The sequence below is a fragment of the Mastigoproctus giganteus genome, chromosome 5 (genome assembly GCF_048544385.1).
Source record: "Mastigoproctus giganteus isolate SK-2022 chromosome 5, ASM4854438v1, whole genome shotgun sequence".
Classification (NCBI taxonomy): Eukaryota; Metazoa; Arthropoda; class Arachnida; order Uropygi; family Thelyphonidae; genus Mastigoproctus; species Mastigoproctus giganteus.
This window is the reverse complement of record NC_143579.1, coordinates 82,533,211-82,549,149: the sequence shown is the minus strand read 5'-3', so window position 1 is coordinate 82,549,149 and position 15,939 is coordinate 82,533,211. Positions and strand designations below refer to the sequence as shown.

General features: G+C 37.5%; 1 protein-coding gene across 1 annotated transcript in view; it reads right to left on the bottom strand.

Moving 5' to 3' along the window:
• Positions 1-15,939, bottom strand: part of LOC150085526 (transcription initiation factor TFIID subunit 1-like) — a 700,666-nt gene that overhangs the window by 419,951 nt on the left and 264,776 nt on the right.

The following is a 15,939-nucleotide window of genomic DNA, read 5'->3' as shown; positions in this document are numbered from 1 at the left end:
TAGGATGATAGGTTTAATTTCCTTTTCTTTTATTAATTATTATTATTTATATATTTATTTATTTATTATTATTATTTATTTTTTTTTTTTTGTCTGGTGCAGCATAAGCCATAGGCTTTCTTGCACCATGCGGCCATTACTAATACTAAATGAAGACTTTATTAACACACATAAAATGAAAATAAACTGGTGTGATGTTTTAAATCATTCACTAAGTGATGAATTCATAAACAAAAATTATAAAAGGTTAGTTTTATATATGCTAGCAAAATTATGTATGAAATAGTAGTAAGGGCAAATGATGCAAGAGAGCAAGCTTATATAGCATCAGCCAAAAAAAAAAAAAAAAAAACAGTTCACTCATCTGTACCTTCCAACAATTTGTCTAGTTCTCCAAACCACATTTGCGACAACAGATGGAAGCCTGTTCCAGCAACCAACCAACCCACCACTGGCTGAAAGCCAGCAGGTGGTTGGTTACTGGAACTTCTGCACATCTATCTTGCAACCATCTCTCCTCAACTTGAATTTATGCCCACTCATGTGTGTAGCCTCAGCAAGTGAAAGAATACCATTAACATTCAGCTTACTTAATCCAGTCAAGGCTTTACACACCTCAATCAGATCTCCCCAGGTGCCTGATCTCGAGATGCTGCAATTTGCAGAACTGAAGCCTTTCTAGATAAAAACACACTTTTGTTCCCTTCACCAATCTGGTTGACTTCTCTGCACCTGTTCCAGCAGATCTACATCTTTCCTAAATTGAGGCTTCCAGACCTGCATACAGTACTCAAGATGCAGCCTAACTACTCAAGATGCAGCCTAACCATAGTCTTATACAAAGGGATAATCACCTCCTTATCCCTGCTAGCAAAGTTTCTGTATATCATTGACAAAATCACATGAGCTGTCCTGGCAACACATCTGCACTGCTCAGAGAATTTCGTGGCTCAATGCACAATTACTCCCAGGTCTCTTTCATTCTGCACTAACCTGAATGTAATACTACAGAATTGGTAAGTTACTCTGGGGTTACCGCTACCTACCTACATGCAGTATCATTAAATACTGAAAACAACAATGGACCCAGCACTGAACTCCACTAATAACATTATTCCATAAAGAGCAGTGTCCATCAATAAACACTCCGCCTTCTCCCACTCATTCACCCCTTTACCCATAGCAGTCAATTTCCCTTATTGCTGCACTGCTCAAATCTGTACTGCAGTCTTTCATGTGCAAAAGTATCAAAAGCTTTCCTGAAATCCAAGCATATAATATCAAAATTATTTTTTGCATCCAGTTCCTTTGTCACTGTATCGTAGTATCCAATCAAATTGGTCAGACAAGATGTCCCCTTAACAAACCCAGCTGTGACTGAAGTAAGACTGCACTCCTGTCTAGATGAACTGGCATTACTTCTTTAACCAGTGACCCCATTATTTTCTCTGGAACAGAAGTTAAGCTACCAGGTCTGTAATTACTCATGTCACTCTTTCATCCCCCTTTGTGAATTAGGTATATATTTGCACTTCTCCAGTCCACAGAGACCTCCCTTGACACCAAGGATAATCTCATAATTATGGCTACGGGTTTGCTTACCTCTTTTGCTGCTTCCCTTAATACAATTGGATAGATTCCATAGATACCGACAATTTCTCCTCCACTTTCCTTACAGTTATCACAAAGTCATTTAGCTCCTCGTTACACCAGAGTTTGATAAACTTCTAGCATCCCCTAATTACCTATACAATTTGTCCAAACCTGAACAGGGTCATTAATTAACCCACAAACATCAAGTTTCCCAATGTGATTCAACCTCTTCCTTCTACTGTTAATATAAGCATAGAATTCTTTGCTGTTTTTCTTTACATTCTTTGCCAGAGCCTTCTCATAATCTGCCTTAGCTTGCCTAACCTCCTTTGTGGCTTGATTACAGACTAATTTATTTACTTATTTATTTATTTTTTTATGAAAACCCCACACACGAGAGGTATTAGAACCTATAGTACTTAGTACCATGTTTGGGTTGGAGGTTGAGAAGATGAAAGAAGATATTTGTTGACATTAGACTTGAACTTCTGTAGACTCTAGTTTTCAGGAAATACGTATGAAGGAAGGTGGTTCCAGAAAACGGCAGCTGAATGAATAAACGAGGAAGATGAAAAGTTGGTTCGGTGAGTTTGAAGTTGGACAGTAAATGGATGTTGGCTGGCGGCGGCACATGTTTGGACTGTTTTGAAAGAGAGAGAGCGGGAATTATAGAAGCCAATTCAGAAGAACAGTCTCCAGGGAAGTATCTGTAGAAAATGCATGCTGCAGAAACAGTACATCTATGAAACAGCAAGTGGAGAGACTCTGTTAGAGATGAATCATTAATTAACCTAACTGCCCTCTTCTGAATGGAATCTAGAAGCCTGAGAGAGGTTTTGGGGGCACCGCCCCAGATGTGGGAACAATATTCCATGGTAGGGTGGGTCTGTGATTTGTACAGAGTAAACAGTTGTTTGGAAGAAAAGTAACGCCAAGAGCAAAAGAGAAAACCAAGTTTTTTAAATGCAGAGGAAGCAATATTTGTAATGTGCTTGTACCAAGAGAGATTAGAAGTCAGGGTAATCCCCAAAAGAGATATATCAATCTACCGTAGGCTTCTGTATCACCTGATAATTTATATGCATCCCACGCACTTTTGTTCTCCGACTCATATCTCAGTAGTTACCTGACATTCATTTAGGTCTAAGGCTTGAACAGTATTTCTTCATTGGCATGAAAAGCCTAGTAAGTTCTCTGATTACCTCCCACTTACAATTTGCTATTTGGTAACATCATCAGTTGGTCCCACTGCACAGAATTTAGAAACTGTCTGAGACCATTGTAGTCACTCTTATGAAAGCAAAAACTTTTTCCTTTACCCTTGACAGTAGTTATGTCTTCAATGAAATTCAACATTATTACACTGTGATCACTGCCACCCTTTGGGACTTTTACCTGCAGATTCTCAATGAATAAGAATCTCTCCTGGTAATCAGATCAAGAGTATTGCTTTCTCTTACTGCCTCTCTAACATGCTGCTATAGAGAAAACAGTCATCAAAGAAATCCACAAAAGTCTTGCTACTGTTCGGGTGACCAACCTACAAATTCCGGTCAACATCTGGAAAGTTAAAATTCCCCATTATGAGACATTCTGGTTTGCTGGCCCACTCTATTTCTCTGTATAGATGTTTGGTATACTCAGTCATTAGGCCTATAACACACTCCAACTCTCAATTTTGTTAATGATCACTACTTACCAATGGTTCCTGTGTACTGAAAGCACTATGTTGTCATCTGATGCATGAGTATTAATGAAGTCAAGAATATTTTTACCCCTAGTATTTTCTCTAACATGCTGGAACAAATAATAACTCTAGCCAACAAAAAATATTTTTTGTCATACCTCTGCAATGAAATTATGTGATTCTGGAGGAAATAAATACGCTGATTCCGAAAATCACAATAAAAAGTCTCTATCACATCTACATCAACAAGTGTAAAAAAAATATTATATGTTCTATTATATGTTTGGAAGATAGATTTACAATGCTGAGAACATGTCACAATCAGTTAATACTTGGAAAACCTTAGCACAGCCTACAAAAATCCTCACCAAAAACCCTAAGTGTGCTGTCTTCAAAATGTAAATTGTTGCATCAGAATTTGAACCTAAGAACCACAGGTAAAAGTCTGATTATGTTTATCACAAGAAAACCGAGGCCAGAATCGATTGCTAAAATTAAGAGAATTAGGTTATATCTGTTAAAATAAATCAGATATGTCATAGTTAGTTTATGCAAAATTGGCATGTTTTGATAAAACGTAACTCCCCTCTATAATTAATAACTGTGACGTGATGTGAAACCATTGAGATGATTTTCGAAATCTACACATAAAAATTGGTTAAAAACAGCATTCAAGTTCTTGGGGGTAAAAATTGTGTTGGCTAGTGTAATCAACTAGTTTGTTTAAAGTCTGTTCCCCATGGTGAGTTTCCCCTCCAACTTATTCCAATCAATCAGGGACAATTGAACTCACACATAACAAGACATTCACAATACTTGCTTGCCCTTTCCTTCTAAAACTAACACCACAGAATGTTAGTTTTTAGTCAAAGTTGAGTTATGGTGTTAGTCAAAACTCACACCACAGAGATTCTATGCTGAAAGGAGTAACTTCTGACACATGAAAAGCTCTTTTTTTCACATATGCCACTTTTGATAAGAAGCATGGACCAACCGCCCCCTCTATCTTTCTGAATACATTGTACATACAACAGTTAAACTCATGATCCCCAATTTCTGGGTGACACTATGTTTCCATTAACCCTATTATGTCAGAATTAGTTGTCCTAAACCAAGAGTTTTAATTCACCCATTTTATTGAGAACACTGATGACATTACTTTGGATACATTTAAGATTAAGAATTCTTCTATAGTTTACCCTAAACACACCCCTGGAAGTTTATTAAGCTTGTTTCCCATACTATCTTCCAGCTCATTTGAAATGTTGCCACCTTCAGAACATCTTGACAACATCAGCTGATGCAGCACTCACAGGAATTCTTGAGATGTGTGTGAGCATTGCTCCGACTAATATCACAAAAAATGTGTATCTATATTACCCCCCCCCAAATAGCAGTTTCTCTGACCCCTTAAGGTATCCTCAGTGATACTGACAAAAACCCTTGCATCACCTTTGTTCAAATGAATACCATCTCTACAAAATACAGCAGATTCCTTCTACCTACAAATGCAGGTCACCCTGATAAAATTCCCAACAACCTCCAAAGCCTTGCAGAGCTCCTCAATTCTTGAGTTAAATTGTCAGGTTTTGTTCATTTAATATCTAATTAGTTCTCACATGACTCTAAAGCATTTAGGGCATAAGCCTCAAACTATGGGAGAGTCAGAATTACGTATAAATATAGTGCAAGCGCATCAGAAATACATAGCTATATCTGAATAAATCAGAATATTAGTAAAAAACGGTATCGTTTTAAGTTATATCTCATATTGTGAATACCTTCACGAGTTGCTATGATATTGCACTACTTCGAATAAGTAACGCTTCACCTAAGGTGAAGACTAATGTTACTTATTCTCAGATGGATACCACAACCCAGACGGTACCGTTTCAGGGATATTTGGCCCTTCTTCGGTGGGTGGGTGGGTACCCGAGTGATGCAATGATGGCAAAGCAGTTATGAAGTATAACTCCACAATATGAGAGATGCCTGATGGTGAAGGTATTCACAATATGAGATATAACTTAAAACGATGCCGTTTTACTAATATTCTGATTTATTCAGATATAGCTATGTATTTCTGATGTGCTTGCACTATATTTATACATAGTCCTGACTCTCCCATAGCTTGAGGCTTATACACTAAATGCTTTAGCGTCTAAATACAGGATACACCATCAGGCATCTCTCATATTATGGAGTTATATTTCATAACTGTTTTGCCATCATTGCATCACTCGGGTACCTACCCCCCCCCCCCCCACGGAAGAAGGGCCAAATAGCCCTGAAACATCACTTGGGTACCTACCCACCTACTGAAGAAGGGCCAAATAGCCCTGAAACGGCACCAGGGGGAGCCTGATGATGTCCGGAGTTTCCAAAAATAGGTAACAACAGCACTGGGGAAGTGTTGCCTATTCAAGGAGTTGGAGTTTTTGAGTGGTGTGAGTTGAAGGAGTTACTGTCCCTTTCATTCTTCTACACCATTTCTTTTCCTCTTCCACTGCTCCAATACTTTCCCTCTACCTTTTTACTTTTCTAAGTCTAATAGGGACAAGTGGATAGTCGAGTTATTATCCCACACATATACAAAATAGCCCTGAAACAGTGCCGTCTGGGTGGTGGTATCCATCTGAGAATAAGTAACATTAGTCTTCTCCTTAGGTGAAGCGTTACTTATTCGAAGTAGTGCAATATCATGGCAACTCATTGGGAAGATATTCACAATATGAGATATAACTTAAAACGATGCCGTTTTACTAATATTCTGATTTATTCAGATATAGCTATGTATTTCTGATGCGCTTGCACTATATTTATACATAGTTCTCACATGAATAACAATGCTCTCTTTACAATCAACTCTTAAAATCTGACAATCTATTGGTAATGTTATTAATTGTTGTTCCTAGGTTGTTGTTGTTATTTGGTTTTTAGGAGCCTAAGGCCATATTTCTCCGGGGATATGCGGTGGTCATTCCCTGACCTTTCCGCATCCTCCATATTTGGTGGTCACGGGCTTGAACCCTGGTCTACTGTTCCTAGGCAATAGTTCACCTATCTTTTTTGCAAAAAAATTTAGCTATTTCCCTGACAATAGTCTCCCAATATAAAACTTAATTTTTCTAAACCAGCAGATTTATTCCAGGACCTGAATGGGGGGGGGGGGTTGCAGGTTTAGGAGGCCATGGGACTCAAGTCCCTGACGAGCTCCCGGTTACATTTGCTTCTAGGGCAAGTACCATTTGTTCAGCTACACAAGTTTTAATTTGAGAACAGTGCACTCCTTATATTGGGTGAAAAGAAAACAATTATCAGTTAAGCTTCATTTGTCTACTAGACCAAGTTTACAATATATATCATAGGCTATACACACAATGAACTCACGAAGGAAATGCCCACAGCCGTTTCTGTCTGAGTCATGGTGGATTGGACAATTTACTGAAAGTGGATCATGTACCAACCATTATTTAGTCTTAAGAAAGATTACAAAATTTAAGTTTACAATATATTACAGAATTGAAGTTAACAAAGTATTACAGAAATTAAAGTTATCAAACCTTTCTCCAAGGTAAAACTAAGCTACCAAAGTTGCCAGAAAGACAAAAAAAGTCAAATATTTAATTTAAAAAATATTGCAGAAATTAATTTCACAAAATTACTGAAATAAGATTTAAAAATTAGTAGACTGAGTGAAAGGGAGTAAGATCACTTGATTTTACTCCCTTCACTCACTGTTGCGCATGGAAGACTATTGTATAAATTGGAGCAGAATGGTATTAAGGGTAAGTTGCTACAATAGATAAAAGGATGGTTGAGTGGGAGAAGACAGAGGATGGTAATCAATGGGTACTGCTCTTCGTGGACTTATTAGTGGAGTCCCACAGTGTTCGGTGTTGGGTCCACTGTTGTTTTGTATATTTATCAATGATATTGATGAAGGTATATCAGGCTTAATGTTGAAGTTTGCAGATGATACAAAGGTTGGCAGGGTTGTTAATGACATTGTTATAAATTGTTAATGACAGTAATGGAAGTGTGCTACTGCAACAGGATCTAGATAATTTGGGCAGATGGGCTAAGATGTGGTAACTAAAGTTTAACCTTGACAAATGCAAAGTACTGCATATGGGTAGACGTAACCCCAGAGAAACGTACCAACTGTGTGGTACTAAAGGTGGTAGAAAATGAAAAAGACCTGGGAGTAATTGTGCAGTCAGATATGAAGTTTTCTGAGCAATGCAGACAGGCTACCAGGGCAGGTCATGAGGTTTTGTCAATGATATATAGAAATTTTGCTAGCAGGGAAAAGGAGGTAACTGTCCCTCTGTATAAGGCAATGGTCAGGCCACGCCTTGAGTACTGCGTACAGGTCTGGATGCCTCATTTTAGGAAGGATGTAGATTTGCTTGAGCGTGTCCAGAGAAGGGTACAACAAGATTGGTGAGGGGAATGAAGGGATCCTCTTACCAAGAGAGGCTTAAATTCTGCAAATTGCAGTGGCTGGAGACTAGGCACCTGCGCGGTGATCTGATTGAGGAGTATAAGGCCTTGCATGGGTTGAGCACGCTGAATTCTGATGGGATCCTTCCACTTGTTCAGATTACGAACCTAAGGGGGCATAAATTCAAATTAAGAAAAGACAGATGTAGAATAGATGTGCGAAAATTTGCCTTTAGCCAGAGGGTGGTTAATTGCTGGAACAAACTTCCGTCTGTTGTTGTGGAAGGAGACAGGTTGAATAAATTTAAGGAGGAACTGGACAGGCATTTGGAGGGAATGGTGTGATTTTTTTTTTTTTTTTGGGTGATGCTGCATAAGCTCATACACATGCTTTCTTGCATCACATGCCACTACTACTACTGCTGCTACACTGTGGAAATATCAGCATCATTATCTGAAACATTCAAGTATGTCATGGGCCTTAATCAGTTAATTAAAATATAAAACTACCCTCAGTGCTTTCGAGGCTGTGTTAGGTGGGTCGGAAAACTGCTAGCTTGGGGGGGGGGGATACAAGGACTAATAGATTAACAGTAGCCACAGGCAGAGGTGAAAGTGATTCTTGCACTGCTTCTATTGGAATGAGCAGCAGCCTGGAAAACAAGATGCACGGTATTTCTGAGACTGCTGGGAGTCATTGTGGTACAAGTAAACACATGGGTTGTGTTAGGGTAGCAAAGAATAGGAACAAGTGCATGTATACTTGCGTGTACACCAATGCTAGGAGTTTGGTAAATAAATTTGATGAATTTGAGGTATTGCTCAAAACATCAAAGGCAGAGGTGAAAGTGATTCTTGCACTGCTTCTATTGGAATGAGCAGCAGCCTGGAAAACAAGATGCACAGTATTTCTGAGACTGCTGGGAGTCATTGTGGTACAAGTAAACACATGGGTTGTGTTAGGGTAGCTAAGAATAGGAACAAGTGCATGTATACTTGCGTGTACACCAATGCTAGGAGTTTGGTATATAAATTTGATGAATTTGAGGTATTGCTCAAAACATCAAAGGCAGATATTGTTGGGATATCAGATAGGTCGAATAAATTTAAGGAAGAACTGGACAGGCATTTGGAGGGAATGGTGTGTTTTGTTTTTGTTTTTTTTTTTTTTTTGGCTGATGCTGCATAAGCTCATACACTTGCTTTCTTGCATCACATGCCACTACTACTATTACTACTACTACATAACTCATTTTAAACATAACTTCAGTGTCTTTCTATATGTGAAATAATTTTATAATATCTCGCTCTCTCTCTCTCTCTCTCTCTCTCTCTCTCTCTCTCTCTCTCTCTTTTTAAAGTAAAGTGAAAGCAATGAAAGGAAGCAGTAAGCCGCAACATAATGTGTTTATGATTCTTTGCCAATATTAACATCTTGTTGGATGAATCCACCATTGTCATTTTCTCTTTCTATTCATGATCAACTGTATACACAAATGCACAACACATTCAATTTGAACAACATCCATCTTGAAACTAATAACAGAAAATGTGAGTTGCTAATAATAGCCAATGCAAGATCAGAAATGCACATAGTTTGAAATGATCTGACATTAGGAAAATACAACATATAGTTTGCTGTTTGGAGGTATTCACACTGCCAGCTTCCATCCACATTTTAAATGCTCATATAGCATAGGCCTATGAACTGTCCTGGCAGCCTGTCTACAATGCTCGGAGAACTTCATATCTGACTGGGCGCCTCCGTAGCCAGGTGGGAAGGAGCAGCAGTGCGTAGCACACGCTTCTTGATTAGACCGGGGTTCGAGCCCGTCACCACCAAATACGGAGCATGCGGAAAGGTCAGGGAATGACCACCGCACCGGAGCAATATGGCCTTAGTTGCTAATGCTCTTAAAAAACCAAATAACAAATATCTGACTGCACAATTAACCCCCAGGTCTTTTTCATTTTCAACTATGCTGAGTGTAGCACCATACAGTTGGTAGTTAATCTGGTATTACTGCTACCCATAAATCTGGTATTACTGCTACCCATATGCAGTACCTTGTACTGCATATGGGATTCCAGTTATTTGAGCCACCAGTTAATCAGGGCTGCCATTTATTTGGGACAAATCTTAAAGAACAGAAACCAATCGAGAAAATAGCAGGGTTTACTTTGCTTAATTGGAATAACATGCAGTTTAATCGGGGCAGGAGACCGCAGCACTCAAGATTACCCTACAATTGTCTTCGACCATACCACGTGGTTCGGTTGGATTTCTGATGATCACAACCATAAAATAATTAACAACCCAATAAACAGTCCCCTGTTTATTGGGCTTTTTTGTTAGTGCAATCTATCATAAATGGACAGTAAACTCGATCTTATTGAATTTGCGATAATACCGACAGCTGGAATTCTGTGGGTTATTACGGTGAAATGTGTTTACACTTCCATGAAATCTTCAATCGTATAAAAAAATAAATTTTCAGAATCTTCTCTTCATTCCTATTTTTTAAGCTTCATAACTTGTTACTCCATTCTCAATTGTGTGTATCATGTAACTTGCAATTTGTGTGTGTGCCCTGTTTTCTGTCACTGATTTCTTATCTTTTTAACTGTTTTAGATTTTAATCCCCACCCACAAATGTTAGTGAACAGAAATATCAACTAGTTGGTATGTACATATTACAGTACTTGGAAAATTAAATGCACTAGGCATAATCCTTATGGGTTTTGATAATTAACTATATAATATCGGTGTAAATACACCATAGTTAACCCATATATTTCAGCTACGATTGTAGCGTAGAAGGCATCGTTTTAAATGTATCTCATAATGTGGTTGCCTTCACAACAAGATAGCTACTATTGAATTACTTCAAATAAATAACGCTTCTCTAGTAGAGAAGGCTACTGTTATTTATTTTCAGCGGTACCACCACCCAGACGATCGTTTCGAAGCTTTTTGGCTTCGTCATCAGTGGGCGGGTAGGTACCCAGGTAATACAACAAGCCATCTCAGTTGCGAAGTTATATCCACATTATGAGAGATGCCAGAAGGGTGTGGTGGTAATGTATTTGGAAAATTAAATGCACTAGGCATAATCCTTATGGGTTTTGATAATTAACTATATAATATCGGTGTAAATACACCATAGTTAACCCATATATTTGAGCTACGATTGTTAGAGAAGCGTTATTTATTTGAAGTAATTCAATAGTAGCTATCTTGTTGTGAAGGCAACCACATTATGAGATACATTTAAAACGATGCCTTCTACGCTACAATCGTAGCTCAAATATATGGGTTAACTATGGTGTATTTACACCGATATTATATAGTTAATTATCAAAACCCATAAGGATTATGCCTAGTGCATTTAATTTTCCAAATACATTACCACCACACCCTTCTGGCATCTCTCATAATGTGGATATAACTTCGCAACTGAGATGGCTTGTTGTATTACCTGGGTACCTACCCGCCCACTGATGACGAAGCCAAAAAGCTTCGAAACGATCGTCTGGGTGGTGGTACCGCTGAAAATAAATAACAGTAGCCTTCTCTACTAGAGAAGCGTTATTTATTTGAAGTAATTCAATAGTAGCTATCTTGTTGTGAAGGCAACCACATTATGAGATACATTTAAAACGATGCCTTCTACGCTACAATCGTAGCTCAAATATATGGGTTAACTATGGTGTATTTACACCGATATTATATATTACAGTACGTATTAATTAAGCTATGCACATAAGCATAAATTTATTTTTATTTTGAAAACCTGTGAAAATATTCTTCCGATTTTCATGTATCATTTATTTTTTTAATTCTAAGGTGATGAAGTTTAAATGTGCTCTATATCTTTACTTTTATAGTCTGTGGATAATATTCCTCCTATTTTCGCTTATTAGAATCACTTTAATAGAATTAAAATTCAATTCACAAACGTGATCACAATGATCTGTGCTTACCATATGTCGTATAGTGAATGTACTTTACTATGGTGACGTGATTTGATCGTACAGAAAATCAATCGTAAAGCTGTATTTTTAACTATTTACGTGAAACTTTGCATAACTGAGTCAGCCACTTAATGGGGCCAAAATGCACTAGTCCCGATGTGTCCCAAATAATCGGAATTGACTGTATTTGTCAATGTTAAACTTCAACTGCCATTTGTCTCAGCTCATCGGCCTAATTTCTCTAGATCTTGTTGCCGTAGCTTACCTTGATTACTGTCATTAACCACCCTGCCAACCTTTATCATCTGAAAACTTAGATATTAAGCCCGATATACCTTCATCAATATCACTAATAAATAATAAAAAAACAATGGGCCAGCACTTAACCCTGAGAGGGGGGACCCCCCACTAATATTAGTGGGGGGACTGGGGGGACCCCAGTCCAATGAAGAGCAATGCTCATTTAAAACCACTCTCCATCTTCTCCCACTCATTCATTTCTTTATCCGTAGCAGTAACTGGTCCTTAATGCCATGTTGCTCCAGTTTGTACAGAAGTTTGTTTATTCTTTCATGTGGCATTAAGGGCAAATTGCTGCTTTGGATAAAGGGATGACTGATTTGTATATCTGCATTTTAGACCATTGATATGCTGAGTCAAATTTACATACTGTTTGTTATATTTGCTTATTTAATCTATAAAGGAGTGGTGCTCAGGGCAAACTTTATAATTTGATTTTTTTGTTATTTCATTTTGTGTTCAGAATGCATAGGAGCATCAATTAATGTTTGGCTGGATAGTGATCAACAATGTTAACTGCCATTTTTTAAGACTGATTGAATAAGTTATCTAGGTCTCATTAAAGCAGCATACCTTTATACTCCTAACCTTTATTATCATCAACAAATTTTTAATTTTTAAACTTCTTATGCTTTCATCAATGTCAGGAACAAAGGATCCAACACAAAAATACTAAACTTTGTGGAAGCTCCAATGAAGAACCCCTTTGCTCAATAACCATTTATAACCACCCTTATCTTCAACCATCTATCATTTAGCCAACATTTTATCTCTTGTGGTACCTTCTTACTAATATTATTTGTTCCAGTTTATACAAAAGACATTCATATAGGATCATATAAAAAGCCTTACTAAAATCTAAATATATGTGGGTGGTTCAATAAAGAATCATCCTCACCTACTTCCACATATCACAGAATCATGATATTTTGTGTGTAGCATCATACATATCTCTGTACTAAAGGTGTAAAATTTCAGCCCTGTGTCTTAATTTGTTTTTCTCTTACAGAGCTGAGCATGTGACGAAGTAGCATCATGGACAAAGTTGAAGCCAGAGCTGTAATCCGGTATCTGTTCTTGAAGGGGGAAACCTCCTAAAGAAATCCACGAGGAAATGACTGCTGTATATAAGGATGAAGGCCCATCTTATGGCGTTGTGAAGCACTGGTATAGACAGTTTAGGTGTGGTCGGACCTTAGTAGAATCTGAGCCCATTCCTGGTCATTCCCATTCAGCCATTGATGACAGCACGATCAGAAAAGTGGAGTCGTTAATCATGGAAGATCGCCAGATATCTGTGCATGAATTGTCCCAGGAGGTGAAGATTAGGGTGGGCTCTGCTGAAATAGTCCTTCATGACCAACTCCATTTACAGAAATTGAGTGCAAGATGGATTTCCCGATTATTGACTGGATTCCAGAAGGCTGACTGACAACAGAAATCACAAGGGTTGTTAGCCCTGTGCCAAAAAAATTAGAAAGACTTTTTCTCTCATCTAATCACTCAGGATGAAAGTTGGATACACCATTTCGACCCAGAAAGTAAAAAGCAGTCCTTGGAATGGCGACATCATGGTTCCCCACCCTCAAAGAAGGCAAGGGTCCAAGCATCCGCAGGAAAGGTCTTGCTGACAGTGTTTTGGGATGAGAAAGGCGTAATAATGACTGATTACCTGCCAAAAGGTAGAACAATTATAGGTGCCTATTATGCCAACTTACTCACAAAACTATGGTAGAAAATCAAAACATGTAGGCATGGCATGCTGTCCAAAAGTGTGAGAATGATTCAAGACAATGCTCCAGTTCACACTTCTGAAATTGCAACAACAACACAAGCAACTTGTGAAATAATGTCCCATCCAGCCTACTCACCTGATCTTGCACCATCCAATATTTTCTTGTTTCCTTCCCTCAAATCATTTCTTTGGGGGACCCACTTCCCTGATGACGAGACACTCATTTCTTCATGGTTCAAAGTCCAACCTCACCACTTCTATAAAAACGGCCGTAGCCTCATCCATCGATGGCAAAAATGTGTAAATCTGCACAGTGGCTATGTAGAGAAGGACTCAAACCTGTGTCAAGAATCAACAGGCTAGCACCTCTGCAGCTAGGTCAAGGTGATTCTTTATTTAACCACTCTCGTATTATGTAAAAATTATTCTTTCAACTGAGTTCTTCATGACAAGAACAACAGCTTAGGTACACATGTTCAATAAACTGACATCAGTAACAAGATTTCCCTTTAACAAACTTATGCTGTGTTTACTGGTATAATTCTAATTCTAACCAAATGTTTCTGCAGTAATCTTTAATTGTTAATTCCACAATTTTTCCCTGCTACAAAAGTTAAACATATGGCTCTCTTATTATCTCTTTCACCCTTTAAACCACCTGTGTAAATTGGAGAGACACTTGCAGACTTTCAACAAGCTAGAACTTCACTGACTCCCCTGATGCATCCATTATAATAGGAGTATGGTTATCTCTCCTTCTGCTTCTTTTGATATTTCTGGATAAATTCATTCAGCTCGTCATGCCTCTTTTGTATTCAAGCATGGCAATTTCTCTATCAATCCATTTTTGGCAAAAACACAGTCCCTATTATCATGGTTATTACAATTGTTAAACGTAAAAATACACACACATGCATGCACAGCTGCTGATTATGACTTTTGGAAAGCAGATTTTCTTAAATCAATACTTTAGACTTGAAATTAAATTTCACTGACAATATACACATTTTATATTAAGATTACGATTATTTATGATTAGTGCTCCAGTATACCTTCAAACATTAGCATAGCTAGAATTTTTCTGCCTGTGGATTTATGTTTGAATTTACTGTTAGACAACACCAACTGATTGATTTAAGGAAGGTAGGGTTACAGAAATGTTGGGTCAAAGTTTTGTTAATAACAATAAATAGCCCCTCTGTATAGATCTGGCTGTCAAGAGCATTTCCAGTTTTATCAAAAAGAGATCTGAACTAATTTTGTCAAAACGAATTTTGTAATGCTAAATATACTATCACACTTAGTATTGCTACAAGGAATCGGTAAAATGGAAAAAATGATTTGAGATAATGTTATATTTCAAATTTCCTTTTGCACTTGACAACCAAGGACCACTGTACATAAATTCTGTCTTCTTTCATAAGAGCTTTTGGTAGGTTCCTCACAAATTGACAGAAATAATATTGCAAAACATTTATTGTTTTATCGATTTCTTTACCTTCAATGATACATAAGAAGTACTTGAAACTTGTTCATAAAAAAATTTTTAATTTAAAAATGATGTGCCTCAATTCATGAAATTTATGCTACCTCAGAATTTATAAGTCATTTTTCTATGGGAACATGTAGTCACATACAGCTATAAAGTACTTCCTCACTAACAATAGAACAGTATCTGCTCCTTAGGATCGTTAGACCAGTAATCTTTTAGTCAGTTTTCACCAATACACTCCATATTAAAAAAAAAAAAAAAAAAAAAAAAAACAGTACACATCACTGAAATTGTATCAAAAAACTGCACCAACCACTTGTGCAGTTTTGATTTTTCAGAAATATCACCAGCACAATGTTGAAAATGGTGATTAACTTTTAGTTACTATGCAACTAATAATATCCAGATCCATTATGAATTTAAAAATTTCCATATCTGTGCATTTGTTTGGTCATCCAGTATTATTATGATGCCACCAAGATCACAATGATATTGAAAAATAGTAGGTTTGAAGTTTCCTGCTTTCCACTTAATCTGGTGCCATAATTTGCTTCAGAATTTTTCTGTCTATTTCTACATGGTGCATTGTCTGCTTCCTCCCAATTACTCTGTTCTACTGTATATTCCAAAGAAGTACTTCAATTTTTTGCATAAGCCCATACTGTCGTGCATCAACAATGATTAGCAACCCACAAAAGTTAACTGTATGTA